This window comes from Oryctolagus cuniculus, chromosome 2 (genome assembly GCF_964237555.1).
Source record: "Oryctolagus cuniculus chromosome 2, mOryCun1.1, whole genome shotgun sequence".
NCBI lineage: Eukaryota > Metazoa > Chordata > Mammalia > Lagomorpha > Leporidae > Oryctolagus > Oryctolagus cuniculus.
Window position 1 is genome coordinate 154,727,627 of NC_091433.1, and position 11,663 is coordinate 154,739,289.

The 11,663-nt window shown below is 42.2% G+C and overlaps 1 pseudogene; it reads left to right on the plus strand.

Annotated features, from left to right (window-relative positions):
- Positions 1–752: 752 nt before the first annotated feature.
- LOC127490325 (gamma-aminobutyric acid receptor-associated protein-like 2 pseudogene) lies at positions 753–1,437 on the plus strand (annotated as a pseudogene).
- The last annotated feature ends 10,226 nt before the right edge of the window (positions 1,438–11,663 follow it).

Here is an 11,663-nt window from a genome sequence, read left to right on the forward strand (position 1 = left end):
GTAGGGAGCCTGAAAGTCCATCCAGGTTTCCCATGTTAGTGACAGGGACTCAAGTACTTGAACTGTCAACCACTGCCTCCCAGGGTGCACATTAGCAGAAAGCTGGAATCAAAAGCAGAATTGATGAGGCCCTCAGCACATCCAAACAGATAGACACTAGACCCATGCTTTTGAGCCTCCAGAACTGTGAGTTTAAAATAGTTCTTTTCTTTATAAAGTACTCAACTTCAAGTATTTTGTTATAGCAACACAAAATGGACTAAGACACTCCCTGTAGGAGGAATTATGCTTCCATACCATTGACTGTGGCTTAAACACTGGCATTTGCCACACCTGGAAAGATTACAGAAGTTGCCGGCACCGCGGCTCACTAGGCTAATCCTCTGCCTTGTGGCAATGGCACACCAGGTTCTAGTCCCGGTCAGGGCGCCGGATTCTGTCCCAGTTGCCCCTCTTCCAGGCCAGCTCTCTGCTGTGGCCAGGGAGTGCAGTGGAGGATGGCCCAAGTGCTTGGGCCCTGCACCCCATGGGAGATCAGGAGGAAGCACCTAGCTCCTGGCTTCCGATCAGCGCGGTGCGACGGCCGCGGCGGCCACTGGAGGGTGAACCAATGGCAAAGGAAGACATTTCTCTCTGTCTCTCTCTCTCCCTGTCCACTCTGCCTGTCAAAAAAAAAATAATAATAAAGATTATAGAAGTCATTGCGTAGCAGGATTTTGTTCTCTCCTCTGCCACAAGAATGACGTGTTCTCTAAGTGGGCTGTTTTTCCAGTCTCATGTGGATCCTGGAATAAGAACATACCTAGTATAGATTTGAAACAGCAAAACTTCAGTTGTGGACACTGGTATAAACCTGAAATAATGTGTGTTGGTGCAAATCACCAACAATTTTGTGGGGAAAGTTACTTCTTACTGCAGCAAAGCTGCCTAATAAAGATATCTACACAAAAATTAACTTCAGTCGCTGAACTCCGCCGGCTCTGTCCCCTCCCTGCTGCCGCCATGAAGTGGATGTTCAAGGAGAACCACTCACTGGAGCACAGATGCGTGGAATCTGCGAAGATCTGAGCTAACTATCTTGACTGAGATCCGGTGATTGTGGAAAAAGTCTCAGGCTCTCAGATTGTTGACACTGACAACGGAAGTACTTGGTTCCATCTGACACATCAGGAAAAGGGTCCAGCTTCCTTCTGAAAAGGCAATCTTCCTGTTTGTGGATAGGACAGTCCCACAGTCCAGCCTAGCCATGGGACAGTGTTACGAGAAGGAAAAAGATGAAGATGGATTTTTGTATGTGGCCTGTAGTGGAGAGAACACTTTTGGCTTCTGAGGGCCAGTGCTGGGCTAGGTGCACCATTCCTGCTTGTTATCTTGTAAATAGCTGGCCATTTTCAGTTAAACCAGAACCTTTTCACACAGACCTGTTAGTGCATTTGTAACTGGATTTATTTTTTAATATATTGGAAGGTTTTGTTTCCTTAGATTAGTAAATTATCATACAGAGTTTTATTTTGAGTTTTTCTTTTTGTGCACTGTCTTCATGGCTATCCTGTCCAAGGAACTTGTTCCTCTGGGAATCATATTTAATGAGGATATTTCCATATTGAAATGAGGTAGATGCTATATTAAAGTGAAAGGGAGGGAGATGATGCATTTACTCTGGATTATGTTCGAAGCATCCAAATTAAATCCTTAGGAATTGGAGCCAGCACTGTGGCGCAGCAGGTTAACGCTCCGGCCTGACGTGCCAACATCCCATATGGGCGCCAGTTCGAGACCTGGCTGCTGCACTTCCGATCCAGCTCTCTGCTATGGCCTGAGAAAGCAGTAGAAGATGGCCCAAGTCCTTGGGCCCCTGCACCTGCACAGGAGACCTGGAAGAAGCTCCTGGCCTCGGATCAGCACAGCTCTAGCTGTTGCGGCCAAGTGGGGAGTGAACCATAAGATGGAAGACCTCTCTCTCTCTCTCTCTCTCTCCCTCTGCCTCTCTTTTTTCTGTGTAACTTTCTCAAATAAATAAATAAATCTTTAAAAAAAATCCTTATCAATCAGAAAACTTGCTCCACTCGATTTTTTTTATTTTTTATTTTTATTTTTTTTGACAGAGTGGACAGTGAGAGAGAGAGAGACAGAGGGAAAGGTCTTCCTTTTCCGTTAGTTCACCCCTCAATGGCCACTGCGGCTGGCATGCTGAGGCCGGCGCACCACGCTGATCCGAAGCCAGGAGCTAAGCGCTTCCTCCTGGTCTCCCATGCTGGCGCAGGGCCCAAGCACTTGGGCCATCCTCCAGTGCACTCCCAGGCCACAACAGAGAGCTGGACTGGAAGAGGAGCAACCGGGACAGAATCCGGCGCCCTGACCGGGACTAGAACCCGGTGTGCTGTCGCCGCAGGCGGAGGATTAGCCTATTGAGCCGCAGCGCTGGCCTGCTTCACTCGATTTTGCCAATTGCCAATCTTGTTGGACTGAGCTAAACCTGTTCCTCTTTCTGAAACTATTAAGGTAAATGATTAACAATAAAATTTCCTCTTATAACAGTAGAAAAAAACAAAAACAAATAAGAAAACAAAAATTAACTCCAAGGATATTAAACATGCAAATATGAAAGCAAAAATAAAGATGTTATATGATACAGGGAATAGACCTTCAGGAGTCTGGGGGAAAGTAAAAATAAAGACATCTTTTTTTTTTATTTGTAGTCTTTTTGTTTTCTTTTTTTAAAAAAATGTATTTATTTGAGAGAGAGTAACAGAGAGAGAGGGATAGACAAAGAGAAAAGTCATGGGGCTGGCGCCATGGCTCACTTGGTTAATCCTCTGCCTACAGCGCCGGCATCCCATATGGGTGCTGGTTCTAGCCCAGTTGCTCCTCTTCCAGTCCAGCTCCCTGCTGTGGCCCGGGAAGGCAGTGAAGGATGGCCCAAGTGGTTGGGCCCCTGTACCCACATGGGAGACCAGGAGAAAGCACCTGGCTCCTGGCTTCGGATAGGCGTAGCTCTGGCCATAGTGGCCATTTGGGAGGTGAACCAATGGAAAGAAGACCTTTCTCTCTGTCTCTCTATCACTGTCTAACTCTATCTGTCAAATAAATAATTAAATAAATAATTTAGAAAAAAAGAGAGAAAGGTCTTCCATCTGCTGGTTCACTCCTCAAATGGCTGCAACTGCAGGAGCTGGGCTGAACGGAAGCCAGGAGTCAGAAGCTTCCTATGTGTCTCCCATGGGGGTACAAGTGCCCAAGTACCCAGGTCATTCTCTACTGTTTTCCCAGTCCATAAGCCAAGAGCTGGATCAGAAGAGGAGCAGGCGGGACACAACCCGGCACCCATATGGGATGCCGGTGCCATAGGCAGAGGTTTAACCTACTAAGCCACAGCACCAGCCCCAGTCTTCTTGTTTTCAAGACTGTAATATGTCATTGTTACTGCTTTATGTAGTTGGTGCTTGTTTACATTTCATACTTCCATTGCTTTCCTTCTTCTTGCATCTCAGACCTACCATCTGAATCACATTTCTTCTCCCTGATATATGCACTTTAGGGTTTCTTTCCCTATTCCCCTTCTAATGCCACTCCTCCATGAAGAGGTGGAATCCATATACCCTCCCCTTGAACCCAGGTGGGCCTTGGGACCTGAATTTGCTAATAGACCACAGTGGATGTGAAGCTCTGTTATTTCTGAGCCTACATCACAAAAGAACTTCTGCCAAGTGATCTTTCTTGAGACCTGTGCCATTAGAACCCTAAGCTACTGAGTAAGAAGGCCAGGTAACTTGAAAACATCATGCTGGAGAGAGTGTTTAGAGAAACCAACTAGAGCTAGATCTGCCCAAGGAAGCCCAGCTGCTCCAGGCTCCAGCTTTTTAGGCCCTCTCAGCCCAGAACATTGACTTGACTATAGCACCAGCTACCGTGATGTCAACCTTATGAGACTCCAAGCCAAAACCACCCAGCTGAGAGGTACCCAAGTTCCAAGACCTATATAATTAATGAGAAACAATAATTACTTGCTGTTGTTAAAGTCAGTAAGTTTTGGAGTGATTTGTTGCATAATTAAAATTAACAGAACTTGTGGAGAGACCATTATGGATGGAGATACATAAAGTACCCCAGCAGTTCCAATCCACAGATGTCTACGCAGCCTACCGCCTTGGCCACTGACTGCCTACAACATCACAAGACCCTGAGCCAGAAACATCCAGGCAAACACATCTAAATTCCTGAACCACAGAAGGATGTACAAGATAATAAATGACTGATACTGTGGTAGGCCATCTAAGTTTGGGTTGATTTGTTTTTGCAGCAGTAGATAAATAGAAGAGTCAGACTGAGATGATTAGTTTCTAGTCCTGTTTTGTTACAGGCTTTCTTATTTTTAAATTATTAATTGAGACCTGATCTTCCTGTGCTGGGCACATGGCAGGTCCATGACAGATCCTGCCCGACACACCATGCTCTTGTGACATCACGGTAGCATAATGGCATCACACTGGCTCAGCTAAATCTGTTACTTCCAAATGTACAAAAGCAGTGAGAGATGCACTGAAGAAAAAATTCATAGCAAATGCTGAGATGGCTTTGGGCAGCAGTGTCAAAATTGTGAAACTAAAAAGGGACTAATCTACCCTGACTAAGCTTGAGTTACCACATTTCCAAGGTGAAGGTGTGTGGACACATGTAATAGCATGTTGAGACTGATCTTACTTTATGAGGAAAAAATTCCATCTTGTCCATAAATTGACAATACTAATAAATTGAAATATGGTTCAAAAATTATTTATTTATTTATTTGAGAGACAGAAAGAGAGAGAGAGCTCCCATCTTCTGGTTCACTCTCCAAATGCCTGAGCGGTTGGCATTGAGCCTAGACTAAAGTGTGGAGCCAGGAACTTAATCCACGTCTCCCACATGAATGGCAGGAACCCAGCTACTTGAGTCACCACCACTGCCTCCCAGGGTAAACACTGGGAGAAGGCTGGACTCAGAGCTGGAGCTGGTCTGGAACTCAGGCAGTCAGATATGGAATGTGGGTGAATTAACTGATGTCTTAAAGGCTATTCCAAATGCCTGCACACTGAGAAATTTTTTAAACACCATAAATGGATGCTTAATTTATCAAGTTACTTTTCTGCATCTTTTGAGATGGTCATGTAAATTTTTTTCTTTAATGTGTCATCATAATGAATTAAACAAATTGATTTCCCAGTCTTCCTTTGCTGGGATGAGCCTTGCTTACTCATCATGCCTTACCTTTTAAGAAGAAAAAATAATTTCTTTTTTTCCTTTATTTTTTTAAAGATTTATTTATTTAAAAGTCAAAAGTTACACAGAGAGAGAAGGAGAGGCAGAGAGAGAGAGAGAGGTCTTCCATCCGCTTGTTCACTCCCCAATTGGCCGAAATGGCCGGAGTTGCACTGATCTGAATCTGGAAGCCAGAAGCTTCTTTTGAGTCTCCCACCCTGGTTCAGGGGCCCAAGGACTTGGGCCATCTTCTTCTGGTTTTCCAGGCCATTGCAGAGAGCTGGATCAGAAGTGGTGCAGCCAGGACTCAAACCAAAGCCCATATGGGATGCCAGCACTGCAGGCAGCAGCTTTACCTGCTACGCCACAGCGCCGACCCCAAGAAGAAATAATTCAACAGATATTTATTTATGATAAAACTATGTGATGCAGTTACAAGAAAACAACATACTTACCAAGAATCATAAAAACAAATTAAAAGAATGATATTTATTCATTGAAGAAGTCTTAAGAAAATCCATAGATTCCAGAAAAAAATATACCTTCATTCACAGCTTTCTTTTGAAAAAAGAAAAACTTTTACTTTATCTTGATTTTGCAAAAATAAAATATTTCCTTCTTTTTAGGATCATAAACCATGCCCCAAAACTTTTAAAGTGCCAAGAAAAATTTTAAATGAATATGGTCTGATTTTTACTTTTCTTCAAATTCCATAGTTAATTTTGTTTAAAAATATATCTAATTTGGGCAAATAAGAGTGAAGAGCATGTTAATTGATATAATTCCATATACACTAGTGTTAAATGAAATTCTTTCAGAAATTTTTAAGATCTTCACTTTGTAATGATTTTTTTTTCATTAGACATGGACATTTTTTATGTTACTGAGAATAATTACCAGGTTTTTTTCCTGCAATTTTGTTTTCTTTGCTCTATTTTATACATTGCTTCATCGATTCTTAAAATTTTGTTGAGGATTCAGAATATTAAGTTTATTAATAAGATTGACCTGTAATTTTTTTAAGATTTATTTTATTTATTCAAAAGATATACTTATGGGGGTGGAGGGAACAGAGGTCTTCCATCTGCTGGTTCAATTCCCAGATGGCCACAACAGCCGGGGTTGGGCCAGCCAGGAGCCAGGAGCTTCTTCCAGGTGTCCCATGTGGGTACAGGATGGGTTCAAGCACTTGGGCCATCTTCCACTGCTTTCCCAGGTACATTAACAGGGAGCTAGATCCGAAGTGGAACAGCTGGGACTTGAACAGGTGCTCAAATGACATGCCAGTGCCACAGGCAGTGGCCTTTGCCTTCTACACCACAACACTGGCCTCCTGCCCTATAATTTCTATTGTCACATTTCACCTTGTCAATTTTGAAATAATTTTTATAAGAGTCATAAAATCAGTTATAGAGTGTTCCTTCTTTTAGTATACCCTGGAATAATTTTTGTTCAACTGAAAGAATATGTTCCTTAAATATTTCATGGAATTTACCAATAGAATTCCTTAGGCCTGGAGGTTTCTTCCCCACCCCACCCCCCCAGAAACCTTTTATTTAAGGAATACAAAGTTCATGCACTTCATAATTACAATTTTAGGAACATTGTGATTTTTCCCACCGTACCTGCCCTCCCACCCACACTCCCACCCCTCTTCCTCCTAACTCTCCTATTCCCATTCTTATTTTTTACTAAGATCTATTTTCAATTGACTTTATACATATATGGTTAACTCTATGTTAAGTAAAGAGTAGAACAATAGTATAAAAAAAACTGTTCCTCAACAGTCAAGATAAAGGCTGTTGAAAGTCATTGCTTCTGGGCTGGCGCCGTGGCTCACTAGGCTAATCCTCCGCCTTGCGGCACCGGCACACCGGGTTCTAGTCCCGGTTGGGGCGCCGGATTCTGTCCCGGCTGCCCCTCTTCCAGGCCAGCCCTCTGCTGTGGCCAGGGAGTGCAGTGGAGGATGGCCCAGGTGCTTGGGCCCTGCACCCCATGGGAGAACAGGAAAAGCACCTGGCTCCTGGCTCCTGCCATCGGATCAGCGCGGTGCGCCGGCTGCAGCGCGCCGGCCGAGGCAGCCATTGGAGGGTGAACCAACGGCAAAAGGAAGACCTTTCTCTCTGTATCTCTCTCTCACTATCCACTCTGCCTGTCAAAAAAAAGAAAGAAAAGAAAGTCATTGCTTCTAAAAGTGTCAATTTCACTTCTAAAGACTGCATTTTGGGTGCTCTATTAATTATCACAGGCCAGGAAGAACATATAGTATTTGGCCTTTTGTGACTGGCTTATTTCACTAAGTATGATGTTTTCTAGTTTCATCCATTTTGTTGCAAATGACAGGATTTTGTTTTTTTCTTTTTTTATTGCTGTGCAGTATTCCACAGTGTACATATCCCATAAACTCTTTATCCAGTCTTCAATTGAAGGGCATTTAGGTTGATTCCATATCTTAACTATTGTGAATTGAACTGCAATAAACCTGGGGGTTCAGATAACACTTTCATATGCTGATTTTGTTTCCCTTCAGTAAATTCCCAGGAGTGGGATGGCTGGGTCATATGGTAGATATATATTCAAATTTTTGAGGTACCTCCATAGTGGCTTTACCAGTTTACATTCCCACCAACAATAGATTAAGGTACCATTTCCTCCCACCTCCTCACCAGCATTTGTTGTTTGATGATTTCTGTATGAAAGCCATTCTAATGGGGGTGAGGTAAAACCTCATTGTGGTTTTGATTTGCATTTCCCTGATGGCTGATGATCCTGAGCATTTTCTCAAGTGTCTGTTGGCCATTTGAAATTCCTCTCTCTCTTTCTCTCTCTCTCTCTCTCTTTCTTAAAGATTTATTTATTTATTTGAAAGTCAGAGTTATACAGAGAGAGGGGAAGCAGAGAGAGAGAGAGAGATGTCTTCATCTATTGGTTCACTGCCCAAATGGCCACAAAATCTGGAGTTGCACCAATCTGAACCAGGAGCCAGGAGCTTCCTCCAGGTTTTCCCATGTGGGTGCAGTAGCCCAAGAACTTGGGCCATCTTCTACTGCTTTCTCAAGCCATAACAGAGAGCTGGTTTGGAAGTGGAACAGCTGGGACTCGACTGACATTCATATGGGATGCTAGCACAGCAGGTGGTGGCTTTACTGGATAAGCCACAGCACTGGTATGAAATTTGTCTCTTGAAAAATGCCTATTCAAGTCCTTTGCCCATTTGTTAACTGAGTTGTTTGTTTTGTTGTTATTGAGTTTCTTAATCTCTTTACATATTCTGGTTATTAATCCTTTATCAGTTGCATTGTTTACAAATAATTTCTCCTGTTCCAATAGTTGTCTTTTCACTGTGCTGAGTGTTTCTTTTGCATTGCAGAAGCTTCTCAATTTCATGTAATCCCATTTGTCAATTTTTGTTTTAATTGACTGTGCCTCTGGGGTCTTTTCTAAGAACTCTTTGCCTGTGCCAATGTCTTGTATGGTTTCCCCAGTGTTCTCTAATAATTTGATGGCATTAGGTCATAGATTTAGGTCTTTAACTCATTCTGAGTGAATTTTTGTAGAAAGTATATGGTAGGGATCTTGCTTCATACTTCCACATGTGGAGATCCAGTTTTCTAAGCACCATTTGTAGAAGAGACTGTCCTTGCTCCAGGGATTGGGTTTAGCTCCTTTGTCAAAGATAAGTTGGTTGTAGGTATGTGCATTAACTTCTGGGATTTCTATTCTGTTCCATTGCTCTATCCATCTGTTTTTGTACCAGTACCAGGCTATTTTGATTATTCCTACCCTGTAGTATGTGTTTTAATCTGGTATTGTGATGCCTCCAGCTTTGTTTTTGTTGTATAAAATTGTTTTAGCTATTCATGGTGTTCTGTGTATCCATGTGAATTTCAGCATCATTTTTTCTATATCTGAGAAGAAAGTCCTTGGTATTTTGATTGGTATTGCATTGAATATGTAAATTGTTTTTGGAAGTATGGATATTTTGTTTTTTTAAAAAAATGATTTATCTTTTATTTGAAAGTCAGAGTTACAAAGAGGCAGAGGCATGGTGAGAGAAAGAGATCTTCCATCTGCTGGTTCACCCCCCATATAGCTGCAATGGACAGAGCTGTGCCAATCTGAAGCCAGGAGCCAGGAGACTCTTCTGGGTCCCCAGTGTGGGTGCAGGGGCCCCAGGACTTGGACCATCTTCCACTACTCACCCAGGCCATAGGAGAGAGCTGGATCAGAAGTAGAGCAGCCAGGACTTGAACCAGTGCCTATATGGGATGCTGGCACTACAGGTGGCAGCACTATGCTCTATGCCAGAGTGCCAGTCCCAGTGTTGACATTTTAATGATATTGTTTCTTCCAATCCATGAACATGGAAGATTTTTTCCATTTTTATGTAGCTTCTTCTATTTCTTTCTTTAAAGTTTTGTAATTCTCATTGTAGAGATCTTTGACATCACTGATTAAATTTATTCCATGGTATTTGATTTTTCTTTGTAGCTATTATAAATGGTATTGATCTTAGAAGTTCTTTCTCAGCCATGGCATTGTCTGCATATACAAAGGCTATTTATTTTTTGTGTGTTGATTTTATATCCTACCACTTTACCAAACTCTTCTGAATTCCGATAGTGTCTTAGTGGAGTCTTCTGGATTCGCTATATACAGAATCATATTATCTGCAAATAGTGATTGTTTGACTTCCTCCTTCCCAATGTGTACCCATTTGATTTCTTTTTCTTGCCTAATGGCTCTGGCTAAAGCTTCCAGTACTATATTGAACAACAATGGTGAGAGTAGGCATCCTTGTCTGGTTCAGGATCTCCATAGGAATGCTTCCAACTTTTCGCCATTCAATAGGATATTGGCTGTGAGTTTGTCATAAATTTTCTTGATTGTATTGAGGAATGTTCCTTCTATACTCAATTTGCTTAGAGTTTTTATCATGAAAGTGTGCTGCATGTTATCAAATACTTCCTCTGCATCTATTGAGATAATCATATGGTTTTTGTTCTTCAATTTGTTAATGTGATATATCACATTGATTGATTTGTGAACGTTGAAGCATCCTTGCATAACCAGGGATAAATCCCACGTGGTTCTGGTGGATGATCTTTCTGATGTGTTTTTTATTTGATTGGCTAGTATTTTGTTGAGGATTTTTGAGTCTATGTTCATCAGAAAAATTGGTCTGTAGTTCTCTTTCTGTATTATATCTTTTTCAGGTTTAGGAATTAAGGTGAGGGGCCAGTGCTGCGGCTCACTAGGCTAATCCTCCGCCTAGCGGCGCCGGCACACCGGGTTCTAGTCCCGGTCGGGGCGCCAGATTCTGTCCCGGTTGCCCCTCTTCCAGGCCAGCCCTCTGCTGTGGCCAGGGAGTGCAGTGGAGGATGGCCCAGGTGCTTGGGCCCTGCACCCCATGGGAGACCAGGATAAGCACCTGGCTCCTGGCTCCTGCCATCGGATCAGCGCGGTGCGCCGGCCGCAGCGCACCAGCCGCGGCGGCCATTGGAGGGTGAACCAACGGCAAAGGAGGACCTTTTTCTCTGTCTCTCTCTCTCACTGTCCACTCTGCCTGTCAAAAAAAAAAAAGGAATTAAGGTGAGGCTGGCTTCATAGAAAGAGTTTGGAAGGATTCCCTCCTTTTCAATTGTTTTTGAATAGCTTGAGAAGAATTTGAATATTTCCTCTCTGAATGCCTGGCAGAATTCAGCAGAGAAACCATCCAGTCCTGGCCTTTTGGTTTTGGGAAGGGTCTTTATTATTGATTCAATTTCTGTCTTGCTTATTGGTCTGTTTAGGTTTTCTATGTCTCATGGCTCAATTTAGGTAGATTGCATGTGTTCAGAAATCTATCCATTTCTTCTACATTTCCTGACCCTTTTTTTTTTTTTTTTTGGTTAGTTTTGCCAATAGTGCATCAATTTTGTTTATTTTTTCAAAAAAAAAAAAACAGCTCTTTGTTCTGGTGATCCTTTGTATTTTTTTGTTTCAATTTTTTTATTTCTTCTCTAATTTTAATTATTTTTTTCTTCTACTAGCCAAGTGTGCTGTAATTAGGTGCATATGTGTTTATAATAGATCCTCCATAATGAATAGAAATTGAAAGACTGTATCACCACCTGTCCAGTCTTACAAAAGATGCTTAAGGATGTGAAACACACAGAAACACAAAAACATGGTCATCACTACAAAAGAAGGTGAAGGCAGAAAATCTCCCAGTAAAAAGGCAAAGAAAATCCAAAGTAAACATAAGAATATTTATGGTAAAGCATCAGGGCCAAGTCATTACTTACCAATAGTCACATCTTCCTGTGAATTACATGGTGCCCTTTTTGTTGCTTTTAACAGTTTTTGTGTTACAGTCTATATTAGGATGGCTATACAAGCTCTTTTTAAATTTCTGTTAGCATAGAATATCTTTTCCTATCCTT